At 43.3% G+C, this 19,678-nt stretch overlaps 1 long non-coding RNA gene and 1 other non-coding gene across 2 annotated transcripts; one reads left to right on the top strand and one right to left on the bottom strand.

The window, feature by feature from the left end:
• The first annotated feature begins 533 nt into the window (after positions 1-533).
• Positions 534-640, top strand: LOC120252021. The gene has a single exon (XR_005533574.1). It is a non-coding gene; the product is annotated as a small nucleolar RNA R71 (small nucleolar RNA).
• Positions 641-19,304: 18,664 nt separating this feature from the next.
• On the bottom strand, positions 19,305-19,678 carry LOC120251143. The gene is made up of 3 exons (XR_005533386.1): positions 19,664-19,678; positions 19,455-19,559; positions 19,305-19,375 (listed from the first exon to the last, which is right to left on the bottom strand). It is a non-coding gene; the product is annotated as an uncharacterized LOC120251143 (long non-coding RNA).

The following is a 19,678-nucleotide window of genomic DNA, read 5'->3' as shown; positions in this document are numbered from 1 at the left end:
ACTCTGTTTTCCACATGCGGGGCTAGTTGTTGTGGTTGGAAACCCGGTGGCCCCATGGCCTTTGGTGGACCCTGATTGCTCCATGAGAAATTGGGGTGATTTTTCCAACCCGTATTGTAGGTATTGCTATATGGGTTTCCTTGAGGTCTCATGCCATTACCTACAAAATCAACATTCTCCACTGAAGATACATCACCAATAGAGATCGGGCAATCGGAGGGAGCATGTCCTCCTCCACACCAATGCAATTAGTCACGGCCGCTACTCTATTTGAAGTTAGAAGATCTAACTTCTTACTCAAATTTTCCACTTGAGCCGCCAATGAAGTTACTGCATCTATCTCATGGAGACCGGCCACCTTTTTCTTCTCCCTAGCATTCCGTTGGTAGCTGTTTAACCCCATTTCTTCAATTAACTGATGGGCCTCATCGGGGGTCTTACTACCTAAGGTACCTCCTACTGCCGCATCTAAGAGTTGCCTTGTACTCGGGTTCAAACCATTTTAAAAGGTCAGAACAATCATCCACTCTGGAAATCCGTGTTGCGGGCACTTTCTCAAGAGCTCCTTGAACCTTTCCCATGTCTCAAATAGAGACTCCAATTCCAACTGAACAAAGGATGAGATCTTATTCCTAAGCTTCGCGGATTTTCCGGGAGGAAAATAACGGGCAAGAAAAGCTTCTACCATCTCCTCCCATGTGGTAATTGATGCTCTAGGTAATGAGTGTAGCCACTGCTTCGCTCTCCACTGAAAGCTCGCAACTTGATGGCATCATTCGTCACCCCGTTTATCTTCAATATATCACACACCTCAAGAAAACTCTCTATATGACTGTTTAGATCCTCGTCGGCCAAACCATTGAACTGTGCGGATTGCTATAACATGTGAATGAATGCCGACTTCAGCTCGAAGTTTTGAGCTGTAATCGGGGGACGCACAATACTCGATTGTGTCCCCAACACTGAAGGTCTTGCATAATCGGATAATGTTCACTGTTACTCATTCTGTTCTGCCATGTTTTCAGATTCTTCCACTTCCAAATCAGCTAGATTAGACTGTTCTTGCATAGGCTCTTTCCCTTTTCTTCTAAGTGTACGTTCAAGCTCAGGATCTCCTTTAATCAATATTGAGGGGTTCCCTTGGGTCATAACCTGGAGCTGCACCCAAAAAGAAAAAAAAAGAAATCAGAACGATAATAGAATAAGAAGATATAAAATAGAATGTATGGTGACATAGCTAAGAAAACAAAGTGCAAAGTATCTTTAAACGCCTACTACCCGGCAATGGCGCCAAAAACTTGATAAGGTCCACTTGCTTATATCCCGCAAGTGCACGGGTTTGTCGAAGTAATAATCCCGGATGAGTGGCTATCGTATCTTATCAGTGATTCTAGATGCTTCATGCTCGGCGGTGTTGCAAAGGAACATGCCGAACAAGAAGAAAGACCAGGGAAGCTTCATCATTCCATGTAGCATTGGCAATATGGGTGAAGAAATGGCATTGGCGGACTCAGGGGCAAGCATCAACGTCATGCCATACACCTTCTTTCGAAAGTTAGGCTTGGGTGAGCCTAGGCCCACTCAGATGACTTTGCAATTAGCGGACAACTATATATTTCCTGTAGACATTGTGGTGCTAGACATCAATGAGGATGCGGATGTACCCTTGATACTTGGGAGGCCGTTCTTACGGACTTCCAAGGCATTAATTGACATGGACGGCGGAGAGCTAACTTTGAGAGTTGGAGATGACAAGCTCACATACCGCCTTGCTGAGGCTATGCGGCATTCTCTTGATTTTGATGACACTTTATATTTTTTAGACACTACTGATGAGATTGTTGATGAATACATGCAAGAAATGTTCAATCCGGACCCGTACGAGGGTTTGTTCGACCAAGAGGAGGATTATGAAGAAGTAATGATGCTTGGTTCGACGAAAGAAGTCCCATCTACCCCGCGGATCTTGAAGAAGATGCTTCGGAAAATGAAGAGGGCTAGGAGATGCCACCGGAAATGCTCCAAGGCTGTTGGAGACGTACGTGAACCGAAGAAGTTGGATGAACCATTGTTAGGTGGCCCCAAGCCCGATAACACACCCTCTACCTTTAAGAGATTGTGCTCATCATGCTTCCAAGTCATGGGTAGGAGGGCAACATTCATCTATGAGCCCCTGTGAGGTAAGACAAGGTACGTCAAGCTTAGTGACGTTAAACAAGCTCTTCTTGGGAGGCAACCCAAGTGTTTCCTGTTTTTCTTAGTCGAATAATGTAGTATTTTGCATGAATAAATTGTTGAGTGTTGGTGTCTTGATTTTTAGATGCTTGTGCTACGATTTTATTTTAGGATTTGAGGATTCATCGTGTGTTTTCTTTTGGATTTGGCAAAGTTGAGTCGTTTGAGCTTTATTTCATGTTTTTCAATGGTAAAACTTGCATAATAGGGCAGGCTCTGAGTGTGCAAACATGTTCAAAACTTTTCTGCAGAGCCTGCAGGTTTTTCTAAGGCATCCAGGAAAAATGCACGGGCGTGTGGTATTTCCACACGCCAGTGGATTTGCATTGCGAGCTCATCCAGAGAAGACGCAGGGGCGTGCGGCTGCCCCTGTGAACGACCATGCGAATATTGCACGCCCTTGGGTAATTTCCGCACGGGTGTGTGATTTCCTGCAGAGTTTGGCAGATTATCCCGAGAGCGCACAGGGGCGTGAACTCATCCCTGTGGGCGACCTTGTGAACTTCGCACGGGTATGGAAAATTTCCGCACGCCCGTGTGAATCTCTGCAGAGGAGCTCTCTCCATCCCGAGAAGGCACAGGGGCATGCATTTGGACCTGTGAATGTCCACGCCCGTGCGGCATTTCCGCACGGGCGTGGGCAACACTTAGGAATTTTCTCAGATGTCTAGAGAAGCCACAGGGGCGTGCGGCTGCCCCTGTGGGTCGGGTGCACGGGCGTGGGTATTTTTCACACGCCCGTGTGAGAGCGTTCAGAGTCGAAAGGATATTTTCCCGAGAGCGCAGAGGGGCGTGCACCTACCCCTGTGCAGTTTTCCTATGGAGACACACGGGCGTGCGTAATTTCCGCACGCCTGTGGGAATGCACAGAATTCCAAGAGACGCGATTTTTTTTAAAAAATCCTTACGATTTCTCTTCCTCTTCATCTTCAACCACCCAAAAACCGGTCCTGATTAATTTCCCGGCCGTTGATCGTTGTGTTTCGGGGATTTCAAGCAAATTTTCGTACCGAATTCAAGGTTTTCATACCTATCTTTTTCTTTTTTTTTCGGTGAATCTTTCAATCCCTCTTCCATTTGCCATTTCTTGTTTTAAATTTTGATTTAAAAGGGTCTATGCATGTTCAGAGAGCATTTTAACAGGGTTTTACATTGTATTTTTTTTGAAAATAGAAATGCTATCGTGCGGTTTTTCACGCCCTGCAGATCCACACCGGCGTGGATAATTTCCACAAGCCCGTGTGGAATTCTCCAGTATTCTATGAATGAGCGACTTTGATCATCTCTTCACTATTGCTTGGAGGCATGGCACTGCACGCGAATAAGCAAGAAGGCAAGCGCCCTAGGGAAGCTTCACCCGAGTTGGCACACATTGTATTTTCATATCCCGAGCATCAAGCTCGCTTCGAGCGACTATCAGGGATTAGGTTTGGCGAATCCTGTTCCGTGGACCTTAGTGTGTTAAATGGGGTCCAGCGGGGTGATGAGTTTGTTAGAAAGCTGGAGTCACTGATGGCTGTAAGAGGGTGGCAGAGGCTGTTGTCTATACTAGAGCCAGTTTTCCGACCGTTGACTTTGGAGGTGTGATAAACGTCTAAATGTACATATTTTGTACGTACCGATGCGCATGTTTATTGTATTTTATTGAGAACTTGATGCCTTTTTTATGGTTTAATCATTTTATTTCATGTTTCTGGCACAAAAGAAGACTAGGTGAGCTCAAGGACAGAATGTAAGAAGAAATCGACATCAAAAATGTCATTTTTGGACCCCGGGCACTGTACATGCACTGTAGCAGCCCGGAACATGAAAATTTCATAAAGACTCTAAGTTTGGATTTCCTTACATGCAGTATTATGACCATCCTTGCGGGCAGTATTGCGAGGGTGAGGCCACCCGCAGGGAAGCCAGAGTTCATCCCTTTATAAGCATTGTTAGGGTTTCTTTTGAAGGGAGGAGGCCTTCTTCTTGGAGCTCACCACCACCACACCAAATCGGAGATAGAAGTAAGGTTTTGAGGGCATTTCCACGGAGGATTCGATGAGGAGAGTGCGATTTTGGGCGAGATCTACTCCTAGGGCTTGTGTAGAGGAGGTTGAAGACAAGGGAAGCCACCTCTTGTGTGGCGTCTTTGGAAGCTTCTCCGGCCTTCATTCTTTGAGGGAGTGTTTCTTATGTTTTGTTTGGTTGTTTGCATGGGTTTCTTGTTGTATTTGATGACTATGAACAACTAAACCCCAAGGTCACCGGGTGTAGGTGAACCTTGGGGGTGAACTTGTGCTTGTATGGATGCTTGGTTCTTTCTATTGTATTTTGGCTTGTTTGTGATCCTTGCATGGTGTATTTGAATGCTTTGGTATGCATGAGAACTCGGTGTATCAATTCTAAGGTAATGCTAGGTTGCATGACCATTGCCCTAGTGTTAGACTCACCAAGCTTGGAAGGGAAACACGTATAAATACACCGTGACCATCCGGTATTTATACCCCTCCAAGTCTAAGGTTAAGTATTAGCTTGTATTCTAACCCTAACTTGAGAAAACCACCTTTCCCATTGCAATCGTAGGAGGATTTGGATTTGGGCGGAAGAGATTCTGTATCCAATACTCGTACTTGATTAGGGGTCAATTGCCGTGACCATCGGGTTGACCTAATCTAGGGCTTTCTCGGTACAACTAGTCATGTGCATGTTAGTTCTGGCATCCTGCACACTTTAGTAGCCCCTGAGAGGATCCTCATCCGCGACCGCTTTCTTCCCTTGATTATCCCCCGTATCTTACCTTCATTGTTAGCATTTTATTTGCATTTTACTTGTTTATTTGTTTTATCACTATCACATTCAAACCTGGAGGTTAAACAACATAGCGAAGAGGAAGTAAGAGTAGTTTCTCGGGCCCTTGGGAATATGACCCCCTCGTGCTCGCACGAGGGGTACTACTTTGCGATCCCGTACACTTGCGGGGAAGCGATCAAGTTTTTGGAGCCGTTGCCGGGGACCCCACGAGGAATACTCGGAAAACTTTAAGCGTGTTGATTTGACCATTGTTTTGTTTTTATTTATCATTTGTGTATATATTTCATCATTCCTCCATTTGCATTCTCTTTTCTTTTTTTTTCTTCTTCTTCAATATCTAAGTCTTGACTCTAATTATCTTGCTAGGTACCCATCTTATGACACGACCAAGTCAAGTGAATTTAGTTGAGCCCAACGATGAGATTGAACGAGCCTTGCATCAACGGTTGAGAGAAGTGGCCGAAAGTTCAAGATAACAAGAGATCCGGGTTGAATCTAGTGAGCCTTCAGTTACGGCCGAGCTAAGGAGAACTTTATCCGATTTTGAGAGGCCACAATTTACCGGGGAAGAATTTAGTGTGCAAGCACCTACTGTTCTGGCCAATAATTTTGAGATCAAGGCAAGCATGATAGGAATGGTTCAAAACTCAGTACAGTTTGATGGGTTAGCTGATGAGGACCCACATGCTCATCTTTCTTGCTTTCTTCAAATTTGCTCAACCTTCAAGATCAACTCTGTATCTGATGATGCCATTAGGTTGAGATTATTTCCATTCAGTCTGAGAGGAGCGGCATACAAATGGCTCACTTCTTTATCTCCTGGTTCCATCACCACATGGAAAGACATGGTGGAGAAGTTTCTTGCTAGATATTTCCCACCAAGCAAGGCAGCGTGACTGACACAGGAGATTTCATCCTTCAGGCAAGGGGACACCGAGACATTGTTTGAGGCACATGAATGGTTTAAGGATCTTCTACGCATGTGTCCTCATCATGGATTCCCTGCATGGATGAGGGTGCAGATGCTTTGTAATGGGCTGAATTATGCTACAAGGCAGCTCATCGATGCAGCAGCTGGTGGTTCTTTGAGCAACAAACTCCCTGAAGAAGCTGAGACATTAATTGAGAACATGGCTAGCAACGAATGTCATTGGAGCACCAAACAAAAGGCACCAAGGGCAGCAGGGCTATACGAGGTGAATGAAACCACTGCTTTGGCTGCAAAAGTGGATGCTTTGACCAAGAGTGTCATGGATAACAATGCATTGGCCGCAAAGGTTGAAGCTTTGACACAAAGATTTGATCAGTTCATGTTGGGTTCTGGCTCAAGTCCTAAGGCAGTGATGTCATGTGAAACATGTGGTGCTTGGCATACAACAACCCAGTACCCCATTCTTGTTGCTTCCCCTGCACCGACTGAGTCAGTAGAGTATGTTAGTGGAGGACCAAGGGTTCCGGGAAATGCTTTTGGCAACACTTATAACCCGGGGTGGAAGAACCATCCAAATTTCTCTTGGAACCAAGGTCAGTCACAACAAAGACCACCACCACCTCAAGGTCCTCAGTTTCAGCCCCAACAACCACAAGACAGGAAATAAACCACTGAAGATGTGTTGGCAAAGTTCATGATTAATACTGAGGCAAGATTTTAGAATATTAACAATCAGTTAACACAGCATGGGGGACAATTTAGTGAGATAAGCACTGTGTTGACAAATCTTCAAGCGTCTGTGCAATCTCTTGAGAACCAGGTGGGACAGCTTGCTAGAGCACAATTAGAATGACCCTCAGGTAGCTTACCAAGCAACACTGAAAGCAACCCGAGGGAGCATTTGAAGGCTGTCACACTAAGAAGTGGGAAACATTTAGAGGGAAGGGCCAAGGAGAGCCCAGGTGCCTCCAATGATGGGGTAGCCGTTCGGGAAGACCCTAGTTCAGGTGAGAATGTGAGTGAAAAGAGTGAGAACAAGCCTGATGAAGATGTTCCTAAGTCTCTGATCCGGGGGGGGCTGAGTATAAGCTTGTAGTGCCATACCCCTCCAGGCTCAAGCAAGATAAAGGAAGAAGCCCAATTCAAAAAGTTCCTTGGCATTTTCAAGCAACTTCACATTAACATCCCCACAGTCGAGGCTCTTTCACGGATGCCCAATTATGTTAAATTCTTGAAGGATCTCCTCACCAACAAGAGGAAGTTAGAAGACTTGGAGCTGTGACTGCATCGGGGGAATTGTTACGCTATGATCCGGAAGATGCTTCCTAAGAAACTCACCGATCCTGCCCGACTTCATCATCCCACAATGTGATTCTTTGAAGGAATGAAAAGAAAATGCTTTAGCCGATTCAGGGGCCAGCATAAATGTGATGCCATATAATTTATTCTTGAAGTTAGGGTTAGAAGATTTGAGGCCCACACGGATGACCCTGCAGCTTGCAGAGTGAGAAGACCTCGAGGAGTGGTTGAGGATGTTCTAGTTCGAGTTGACAAACTTATCATTCCGAGTGGACTTTGTGATTTTTAGATGTGGACGATGATGTTGGCGTCCCTTTGATTCTCGATCGCCCATTCCTTAACACTTCGGTGCTTTGATTGATGTCAAGGGAGGCAAGATGACCTTGAGAGTTGGAGATTAACAAGTGGTCTTCACCCTCCCGAGCAATGAAAAACACACTTGATCATGATGATACTTTATACTTTACTGATAATACTAATTTAATCATCTATGATTGTGTGCAGGAGGTTTTGGCTCTAAATCCCTTGGACGAGTACTTGGAGGGGTTCGAGATCAATGAGGTTGAGGCCAAGGTCCCCTCTCCTCCACCAACTCACAAAATAGCCCAAATGGAGGCTAGCCCACCACCTCATGGACAGAAAAATAAAACCGTGAAGAAAGTGTGGAGAAAAGCGAATGAAAGATTGAAAAGAAGTGTGTTTGTCTCCACAATGCCACCCAAGGAGGTAGACAGCTTATACTTCGAGAGCCAAGGCAAGTTCCAAATTTTTTCTTGTGTCTCAATGAATTTTCCGGGTAACAACACTTTGCCAAAGAATGGAGGTAACTCTCCACCATATGTCCCACCATGATCATGAGGTAAAACACGTCAAGCTAATGACATTAAACAAGCGCTTCTTGGGAGGCACCCCAAGCTTTTGAACTCTTTACCTTCTCTTTTCGTATTATTTGAGTAGTTGTGGTTTGTGTTCTTTAGTTTTTGTGCATGTTTGGTAGCCTTGTTCATCGTCTTTCTTATGTTTTTCATCCATGTCGTTAAGAATGCCTTGAGTGATTTGATTTTTAGACTCCATGAAATTAAATTCTTGAGTGTTTATGTGCTTAATTTGGCTTTGTTTTCATTGTTTTTTAGGTTTAGAGGAGGCTAAGTTGATGAAAATCTGGAAATCACCCGTTTTATGACAGTGAGAGAAGCTGTGAGCCATCCAGAGAGCTCTCACGGGTGCCCTTGCGCCCGCAAGGACACCCGTGAGGCATCCCGAGAGCCCTTGCAGTTGCCCTTGCGGCCGTAAGGGCACCCGCAAAGACACCCGAGTGAGGGTTTAAATTAGCCCCTCACTCATCTTCTTTCTTCTCACTCACACACTCATCTTCTTTCTCTCATAACTTTCTCATTTCTCCACCAAATCCACTCATTTCTTTTGCTCTAGATCACTCTCCTCCTCCTATAATCTTATTTTGTGAAGGAATTTCAAGGTTTAATCACTCTCTTGGCCATTTTAAGCTTTTGAATCACCCTATTTACTCTAGGGTTAAGGTATATCTCTCATCTCTCAAACCTTGAGCTTTTGATGTTCTTTTTGGGCTGATTCTGTGGGGTTTTTGCTCTCTTTGGATGGTGGAACATGTGTAGAATGAAACTTTGTGATTGTAAATTTGTTGTGTTCCATTTACAAACAAGGTTCTTGCAAAATGTTTTCGGGTTTACTGTAGCATTGGCATTTTTCACTAGTTTTCATTCCATTGAGCTTGTATTTGTTTAAAACTTGGTTAATTGTTCTTCCCTTGGTCTTGTAGGTATGAGGGTGAAGAAAGTGGCCTACAAGAAGGCTAGGAGGGACCCTTATACCCCTCCCAACGAACCAAAGTTTAAGAATGAAGAGCACAAGACCCGTTATGCACTTTTATCGCGGAAGGGGTTTTTGAACCATTCGGAGAATAGATTGGGATGTCTTGAAGCTGTTGGGGTTGGATGGTATCATCTTGGAGCTCATCTCCCATAGTGGGTGGGACAAATTATTATCCATTGAAGGGCCCACCTACAAGGAGTTAACACTAGTAGTTTTGAGCAGCTTCGAGGTTGCGAAGCATTGTCCATTCACTCACCAACCAAGTTCTATCTCCTTTCGTGCATTCGGGAAGATGCATCGGGTTATGCAAGATCACTTAGGTGTACTCTTGGGACTTTACACCGAAGCATATACACTCACACCCGGATTCAAAGACTTATCACAGGATTTTCCGTACCTGGTAACAAGTGAGAAGTATTGGGCTTCCATGGCAACTTGTTGGAAAACACGGAAGGCGTCTCAAATGTCGAACCCCGCGCATCGCTACAAACATGCTCTACTTACTAGAGGTATCGGGGGACGGCTAGACTCTCGAGGGATTGTATCTCACTGCAGTTATTGATGCTCTACGGCATTATTGAGCGTTACCCCCTCCACATGGGACACCTTGTTGCGGAAGTCCCTAGCACACGAGGCGGTTTGTTCGCCTTAGGGGCCATCTTCACCCGGACCATACATCACACGAATGATTAGAGGCATGGGCCTTATTGAGCGTACCAAGGGCATGACAGTTGTTGGCACTATCGCCCCGCTCGGGATGTAGACTCTTGTATGCATTGGGATAGTTGCAAAGCGGGGAGGTGGTTACAATCTAGCACAGCGTCATCGAACAAATGCACATGATACTGGCCCTTCACAGGATGCTGAGTCTACTTCTGAGTCTGAATATGAACCCGGCGAGGGAATCCGAATCGTAGACCTTCTCTAGAAGCACGGTTTGAAGAATTTCAGCCCGAGGTCTACTAGCAGTTTGTAGGTGCTTGAGCAAGGACACGAGACTCGGTTGCATCAGCTGAGCCGCATTGAGAGCAACACCGCCAACATCTTAACATTCTTACGTGACTCATCCTCATCGGTTGGCACCACCTCTACAGCTACCACCTGCTCGGCATCATCGCTTCCACCTGATCTCTAGGCACCCAACACATGGATATTTATCTATTTTTGTTATTTATTTGTTTGTCTTGACTGTACTTTTCTGTTGTTATTGTAGTCTGTTTTTGTGGGAGTTAGTTAGGGTTCCCCCTTACTAAACTTTTTTTTATCTATTTAAAACCTTACTTTTGTGCTACTCTCTATTATTGTTGCTTCTGGAAGTGTGATCAGTGTTTTTTGTTGCTTTTAGGGCCATTGTTCAAGTCACGGCACACTCCAGACCCTCATCACACTGTTTTTCCCTAAGTCCGGACCCGAGTGTCAATCTCTTCATCACATGACTAGGGAAGTTTCTTACTCCATTTCCTTGTATTTATTGCCTATCTTTCCCACCTTGTTCTGCTGATTTAGTTACATTGGAGACAATGTACAACTTTCGGTGTAGGGATGGAGTATTTTTACAATTGCATGCTTGAATCACCAATGATAGCTATGATTTCATTGTTAAGGACTTCCTAGCTTGGAAGAATGATAGTTGTGAGTTGTACTCTATCTGTGCTTGAATGTAGATCTGTTTCATCTTTTGTGCACCTTTATACATGTTCATGAGCACTTTCACCTTATACACTCCAACCAACCCATCATTATGATTTTGGCATTAATTTGTTAAATTCTATCTTCAATGCACTTTTAAGCGTTTTTGAGTTCCTTTATTGTTTTCTCTACCTTAAAATGAACTATTGTAGCAAGTTTTATACTTGGGGACATGAGATACAGTTGTGCATGTGATAAGAAAAGAGAAGATGAGAAAAAAACGATGAGTCTATGACAGTATTCCTCTGCTAGTATAGCATGAATGCGTCTATGTAGACTGTATTTGAGTACGTTGGGTGGCTCTTATCCCTAATCAGCATGTGCATCCTTCCGAAAGATTGTAAAAATTTTTGTGTAGTCTACGTTAGTCGGACTCAGAGAAAAAAAAAGTGTGTATGTTGTATATTTGTGTGAAAGAAATAAAGTATCTCTCTTGTTCCCCTGATGCTTGCTACGTAGCCACTTGAAAGTTAGAGTTTTACCTAAGAACCAGAGGATTCTTAATTGAGTATTGAGGATGTCTTTAGCGTCTTAATATCATTTTCATTTTGTGTGGGGTGAATGGGCATCCTGGGATAATCCAAGGTGTGGAGGTCAAGGGGGAGTTAGCACACACACTCACAGGAGCACTCTAGATGAGACAGAACTATTATCACTTCACTATTCATTGAACAACTCACTTCTTGATTTATGTCCATTCTTGCATGTGGAGTCCTTTACACTTGAGCTTGAGGTCATGCATTTAGCCATTTATCTTCTTGTCCCTGTTCTTCATGTTTGTTTGCTTGGGGACAAGAAAACGCTTGGGTGTGGGGATGTTTGATAAACGTCTAAATGTACATATTTTATACATACCGATGCGCATGTATATTGTATTTTATTGAGAACTTGATGCCTTTTTTATGGTTTAATCATTTTATTTCATGTTTCAGGCACAAAAGAAGCCTAGGTGAGCTCAAGGACGGAATGTAAGAAGAAATCGACATCAACAACGTCATTTTTGGACCCTGAGCACTGTACATGCACTGTAGCAGCCCGGAACATGAAAATTTCATAAAAAGTCTAAGTCTGGATTTCCTTACAGGCAGTATTATGACCATCCTTGTGGGCAGTATTGCGAGGATGAGGCCACCCGCAAGGAAGCCCGAGTTCATCCCTTTATAAGCATTGTTAGGGTTTCTTTTGATGGGAGGAGGCCTTCTTCTTGGAGCTCACCACCACCACACCAAATCGGAGCTAGAAGTAAGGTTTTGAGGGCATTTCCACAGAGGATTCGATGAGGAGAGCGCGATTTTAGGCGAGATCTACTCCTAGGGCTTGTGTAGAGGAGGTTGAAGACAAGGGAAGCCACCTCCTGTGTGGCGTCTTTGGAAGCTTCTCCGGCCTTCCTTCTTTGAGGGAGTGTTTCTTATGTTTTGTTTGGTTGTTTTCATGGGTTTCTTGTTGTATTTGATGACTATGAACAACTAAACCCCAAGGTCACCGGATGTAGGTGAACCTTGGGGGTGAACTTGTGCTTGTATGGATGCTTGGTTCTTTCTATTGTATTTTGGCTTGTTTGTGATCCTTCCTTGGTGTATTTGAATGCTTTGGTATGCATGAGAACTCGGTGTATCAATTCTTAGGTAATGCTAGGTTGCATGACCATTGCCCTAGTGTTAGACTCACCAAGCTTGGAAGGGAAACGCGTATAAACACGCTGTGACCATCCGGTATTTATACCCCTCTAATTCTAAGGTTAAGTATTAGCTTGTATTTATAACCCTAACTTGAGAAAACCACCTTTCCCATTGCAATCGTAGGAGGATTTAGATTTGGGTGGAAGAGATTCCGTATCCAATACTCGTACCTGATTAGGGGTCAATTGCCGTGACCATCGGGTTGACCTAATCTAGTGTTTTCTCGGTCCAACTAGTCATTTGCATGTTAGTTCTGGCATCCTGCACACTTTAGTAGCCCCTGAGAGGATCCTCATCTGCGACCGCTTTCTTCCCTTGATTATCCCTCGTATCTTACCTTTATTGTTAGCATTTTATTTGCATTTTACTTGTTTATTTGTTTTATCACTATCACATTCAAACTTGTAGGTTAAACAACATAGCGAAGAGGAAGTAAGAGTAGCTTCTCGGGCCCTTGGGAATACGACCCCCTCATGCTAGCACGAGGGGTATTACTTTGCGATCCCGTACACTTGTGGGGAAGCGATCAAGGTGCTATTGTCTTTTGAGTTTGTGGATGACATACAGTTTAGAGTTTTCGGTCGTCAATTCACCATGAGCATTTCTGAGTTTTCCATTAGCATGGGTTTGTACGACGAGGCATATATAGAAACTGAGGAGTATGGACATCTACCGACAAATTACCCGGCCACCTTGACCCCACAGCAAGCCTATCAGGTATTGTGTGGACCAGGGCAGCATGAACCAGGTGTGTCCAAAGCCACATGCTTGTCTAGGCGGAGCTACATGTATTTGTTTGCTGTCCTTAGCAGGTCTGTGGATGGCCATGGTGACAACACTAGTGTTTTGTTATGACAGGGACTACTTTATTTATATTCCATGGTGAGGTTCGTGCCCATTCATCTGGGGCACATTGTGGTGGAGTATATGCGATACTAGGGCTAGAGTAGGAGAGTAGGAGTATTATTTGCTGGTTCTTACATTACTAGACTCATTCTGGGGATGGGGTTCGGAGCTGCTATACGGCATGCCGATCAGATAGTTCTTCCTTCTCCACTTGGACTTGATATGCTCAGGATGATGGGAGTGGTACGTAGATATGCACCTGGAGTTTACATTTTGGCCACACCAACCATTGAGAGCACCGAGGGTGGAGGGGATGCAGCGGGAGATTCCGCCCCGACGGTGGCCGAGACCCCGGGGACGACCGGTACCCTTTCAGGAGCCTATGATCGTATTGAGAGGCTCGAGAGCACCATGGGCATATTGCGGTCTGAGATCATCGAGTTGTGGGCGATACAGTCAGCCCAGTATGCCGATCTTTTGTCCCGTTTTGATTTCCTACGACAGCTATTGCGATGTAGACCCTCAGCTCCTCCAGCATCTTCCTCATCACCTATAGCAGCACCGGTGGACCAACCTTGTACTTCCTCACCACCAGCCGCAGTAGAGGACCCAGAGCACGACACCGACATTTGATTTTATTTCCATTTCTTTACTTTTATGCACTTTATTTTGGACTTGTTCACTCAGAAAGGACTCTCGTTCTGAGTTTATTTTTATTTTGCATCTCGAGTTGTATTCATTGTTCAATATTTTATATACTCGTGTTTTGTTTTTATTAAGCTTCACTGAACCCCCTCGTGTATGCGTGCAGATGGTCCTGTTATCTTGGGAATTGAGACTTTGTCATGGGCACGGTCAAAGTGCTTCGCCACTTGGCCGTGTGAGCTTCACAACCCGTTGGAACACTACTTCCAAGGATTTAGCTTCATCAAACACAACACTAGGAGTCAGGGGAGTATTGTTTTGATTGCTTCTCCCACATATATTCTTGATTGATACACATTATGAGTGAGCTTGCATGTGTACATTGGGGACAATGTACAACTTAAGTGTGGGGGGGAGTTTCATAGTGCACACATCTTTTCATTTTTCTTGATTGATATACATGCTCACATAGCCAATGGCGGTTCACCTTAGTTGCATTGATTGCATTCTTGAGTTTAGAAGAATTTTCAACATTGAATGTCTTCATGCTCTAGTTTTATTTGAATTTCTAGGAATTTTTCCCCGATTTACACTTGTTGCACTACTCACTCTTTAAACTCTTTTGGAAACTCATGTTCGATGTTAAAGGGACTAGTTATAGATGTTTCTTATGTTAAATTCTGAAAAAAAAAAATGAAAATGAAAAGAAGGAACAAAATAGTTTTCTTGTTTATTTGGCATTTTGGGTGGAAAGAGCTACCACCTATGAAGTATGAAGCTACTCTCATAAGTCGGATATTAGTTATGCCCTAATAAGAGAAAGAGCTATCTCATAGGATGAGTGAAAGCTACCACTCCAGTAGAAAGAGCTACCACCTCGAAAGTGTGAAAGCCACCTTAGCGCCCGCTTGGGAAAGGGCTACCTTAGAGAATGTGTGAAGCTACTACCGTATTTTAAATTGGTGTTGCTTTTTTGTTGTAGATAAATAAGTCCCTTATACTTAGAGCTTTGAGGAGTATACTTTGGGTTGACTTAAGTGAGTCCACACACTTTCACGATTTCGGGTTTGCTGTCCTTTTTTATTCAAGTTTTTAGCTAGAGTTTTGATTTTTCACATTTAGTGTTGAAATTTCCCTCACTTCTAGAATTCAGTCTTTGTATACTTTGGTGAGCCTAAGGCCAAGCACTTTTAATATTTTCTTCATGGATGCACATAACGTTTTAATTTTTGCTTGAGGACAAGCAAAAGCTTAAGTGTGGGGAAGTTTGATAAGTGCTTGCGCGATATGAATGCGAAGCGTTCATTCCTTATGTTGAGCATTACTTTTCTCGGGTTTTTACACTAATACGTGTGTTTTTATGTTGAGCATTACTTTTCTCGGATACTGTAGCAGAGCAATGTAGCAAAGTTCTGTAGCAGCACTGTTCACAGCCGGCCGAGAAAACTGCAGAACAGAGAATCCACACGGGTGTGTGGAATTTCCACACGCCCGTGTGAAAAATCCACAGGGGCGTCCACAGGGGCGTGTGGATCCCCGATTCCAGCCCTATTTAAAGCCGATTCAGCCCCGATTTCAGCATTATTTTCTCGATCTTTTCCCCAACTTGAGATAGGGCTTCGGCTAGGGTTTTGAGAGGTATTGCCTAGGATTTTGGAGAGGTTCTATGGCTCCGACATCGCGCGTCGTTTGGAAGAAGGTTATTGGGAGAGTTTTCGTCGCCATTGATCCGGCAAGGTGTATCCTAGGCCGGACAAAGGACCCTTTGTGACGAGTAGAGGACTCTCCACAAGACTATCGAAACAACTATCGAGGGGGTTTTCTATGGATTAATTGCTTTTACATTCTATTTCTTTTATTGTAATTAGCTCCATGGAGAGCTAAACCCCTAGTAGGTACTTGGGTATTTGTGAACCCTAGGATGTATTCGTTTCATTGAATCTCTTTATTATGCTTTCAATTAATTGATGTTTATTGTGAGTTCCAACCTTGAATGCTTGATTATTTGAATACTCCCCTAGAGTGACACTAGGGTTGAGAGTTCTTGTTGGTAACCTTGTGAGTGAGTGACACACCAAGAGTGTTAGACAAAGCTAGGTTGGAGAGGGTTGAGAGGCTGAGTCGAGAGGTATAGGAGCGTCCCCTTTCCCCTCCGATGTGTTAGATTCTACCTCCGTTCCTCGAGTTCTTTGCGCCCATAATAGAGTCAATGGTCTAAGGGATGACCTTCCGCTGGGGCTTAGTTGCGAGTGCAATGGAGTGAAGCGTAGAAGTGATCTTAGTATCTAGGGCTTAATTGTGGTTAGGGACATTCCGCCTGGACCAAAGGGTTAGGTCTATAATTAGGAAGAAATTTATCACTTGGAATCCCTAGAGCTCATTGCAACTCTATGCGAGTGCGAGGTTGAGAGGTTATCCAATCTCTTCCTGGACATATATAGAGTTAGGCATGGTTGACCTTAGATTTGGGACTATGTAATTAAGGATTTCCACGACTCATTATTGCATTAATTAGGAAGCATAATAGAGGGTTCTTGCACTTGAAACAATTGTCCTAGGGAGAGCAATATCCGGATACCCCATCTTTATCGATTGCCTTACCTTCTCCTTTACTTGTGCTCTCTTACTTGTTGTTTTTACTTTTGAGAATTGAATCATTGTCACATATATCACTATTCACTTTCCACATAATTAAGAAGCGAATTAAGTATTTTTATTACCTACTCCCTGTGGATACGATACCCACTCATCCGGGATTATTACTTCGACAAACCAGTGCACTTGCGGGATATAAGCAAGGGGACCTTGTCAGTCTCCTTACATCGGCATGCACAATTTTAAAATTCATTGAGATGAAAATCTAAAATTTGCGCGTCGTTCAACATTGCCAAAAACATGCTTGTGCTTTTGTTTAGAAGTAAATGGTGAGGTGACTGTTCAACTTCCTAGGTAAATAACTCAGGAACATGGGCAAAGGTTAATGTTTTGGAACCTTATGGTTCTTTTTAATCTTGTTAGGCACCATCGACCCTTTTCACATCCCCTTTCACTTCCTTTTCATCTCTTCCTCATATTATTGTATATTTGAGTGTTTTTTTTTTGTGGGTTTTCATGATTTCTTGGTGTTTTTGGATGGATTTAACCCGATTCCCTAGCGGTTTTCTCTTTTCCTCCTTGAGTCCAAGGTATGTAATTCTTCATTGTTTCTAGTTCAAATCACTAACCAAAGCAAGTTTACATGTTTAGAACATGTTTAAGAACTTTAAATGATTAGAAAAGGGCCAAAAAAATAGAGAACTTTGCTAGTTTCTAACGAAGAAGACGACAAGTGCAAAACAAGCATGGGCGTTGTTTGAGAGAAGCATGACCATGCCTTGCAAGAGAATAAAATAAAACTAAAAAATAAAAAAATAACTAAAAATTTGAAATTCAAAATTTCATGAGCTTTTTCCTAAACTCTTCATTTTTATAATGAGGACTACATAAGAACAATGCTCCTTGCACACCCGTGTTATGCCTCAGTAACCCCATGCTTCAATGAAACATTAGTGTGTTTTGGTTGATATAATAGTTGCAAGACATTATGCCGAGGAAGATTACTATTCATAGTGAGCCACTACAAAAGCAAAAGAGGGGTGAGGAAAGTTCTCGACCTACTCCCAAGGAGGCCGAGTCTGGTGTACCACCTTCCAGGAGCATTATGCCCATTTGACTATGAGACAATTTGATGAGACCATATCATTTAACTGGGAGACACTCGAGAAGGTGGGTCTCGGTGAGGAGGTTCATCGTTTCCTCAATCTCGGAGCATGGCATCGTCTATTTGACATTTCTAATCCCACCTACCAAGAGATCACCTTGGAGGTCCTTGCCATGTTCACTGTAGCTAAAGGGGCATTAAGTTGGCACCATGCATACCAAATTTAATTTCAACTATTAGACATATTCCACCAGATGAGCTATACAGAGTTTAGTGTGTGCTTGGGAGTTCACAATGGCAACTTTACCCAGACCTAGCCATACCCTGACCTGATGATTACTGATTGCTTCCCCACAAGTGTACGGGGTGGCCAAGTAATACCCTATGTGTGATGTAGGGGTCGTATTCCATGGGGGAATGGAATTATTATTACTCACTCTTCATCTACTATGTAGCCTAGAATTCTTAGTAAGAGGAACAAATAAAATAAACTAACTAATCTATGTCTTGGTTACTAGCACACATAAATAAATAAATAAGGAAGTGTCCAGCATGAGAAGGAGGTGTTCGGACAAAGAATCCCCGTAGGGTTGTTATTAAGGCCAAACTAGGATGGTTTGAAGATGTAATGGTGGTAGTTAAGGCCTAGAGATCTCTTAGATAGGTTAACCCCAATCTCTCGGTGGCTAACCCCTTGATAAGTGCTTGTGGAATATGAATGCTAAGCGTTCATTCCTTATGTTGAGCATTACGTTTCTCAGGTTTTTACACTAATACGTGTGTTTTTATGTTACTTTCGTGCAGGCAGGGTTGTGAGGCCGAGTATGAAGGAAAGAAGCCAATGTGGAGCACAATGCACTGATTTTGGAGGAAATATTGCTAAGGTTCAAACGCGAAGACATAGGTCGGGTGTGAGATGCTAGAGTGTGTGCCAACCTCCTCTTATTCGAGTTTGGCACATCCAATTGGAGGGGCACAAAGGCAGTCACACTCGAGCATTCCGACTTATGCACATAGAATAAGAGCTCCACCAACTTGCCTATCATTGAAGAAGCAAGTGATCCACGACGTGAACGTGTGCCCGTTTGCGTTACTCCGATGAAAGTATGGATTCGGGAAGCTATTCAGGTCGGATACTGTAGCAGAGCAACGCAGCAACACGGTAGCAAGTTCTGTAGCAGCACTGTTCACTGCCGGCCGAGAAAACAGGAGTTTAGAGAATCTACACGGGCGTGTGGAAATTATCCACGCCCATGTGGAAATTTCGGACTGGCGCGTGAAGCATCCCCATATGATTTTCTAATCTCTACCACATACAAAGATGGGCTCAATTCAAACACCTAATGTTAAGATATGCATTAATTAGCATAAACTAGAGAAACAGAAAGCTGTAGAGTTTGTATAACAAACCTCAGCACAGACTGAAAGAGAACCTTGGCTTCTGGGACTCAAAGTTGTTGAAGCTTTGCACTGTTGCATAACTTTTAGCTGTGACCACAAAATAAAAGTACAGGTGACCATCAAAGTCCTTTCATGTTTAGTTAGTTAGACAAAAGCACGTGAATTATTAATGTGAAAAGAAAGTACTACCTTCCCATGTCCCTTCTGGACTTGAAATCCCATTGTGCTGACAATGTCCTCAATCTTCTCATATAAATCTTTGGGTGAAAAATTGGATGTGAATCTGATTTTTCTTTCAGACACATCCTGCACAGTGTTAAATCTCAAATCTTAACATGGAAGTGCATGATTTGATCAAACAATCAAATTGAAACAGAAGCCAAACCTCTTTTTCAAAGAAACCAGAAAGATCAAGGAATGAAGACATCCCAATCAGTTGAAATGCATTGATATGTGTTGGCATATTCCCATTTTCAACTTTCTCATTGGCCTTTACAGACATAAAAAACAAATTCATTTGTTTAGACTTTCAGAAACAATCACAGTAGAAAATAATAAAGCAATTGGAATATTAAAAACAAAAAATTGTTCAACCTCTTTGAATGAGAC

The sequence above is a fragment of the Dioscorea cayenensis genome, chromosome 20 (genome assembly GCF_009730915.1).
Source record: "Dioscorea cayenensis subsp. rotundata cultivar TDr96_F1 chromosome 20, TDr96_F1_v2_PseudoChromosome.rev07_lg8_w22 25.fasta, whole genome shotgun sequence".
Classification (NCBI taxonomy): Eukaryota; Viridiplantae; Streptophyta; class Magnoliopsida; order Dioscoreales; family Dioscoreaceae; genus Dioscorea; species Dioscorea cayenensis.
This window is presented reverse-complemented; position numbering and strand designations above follow the sequence as displayed.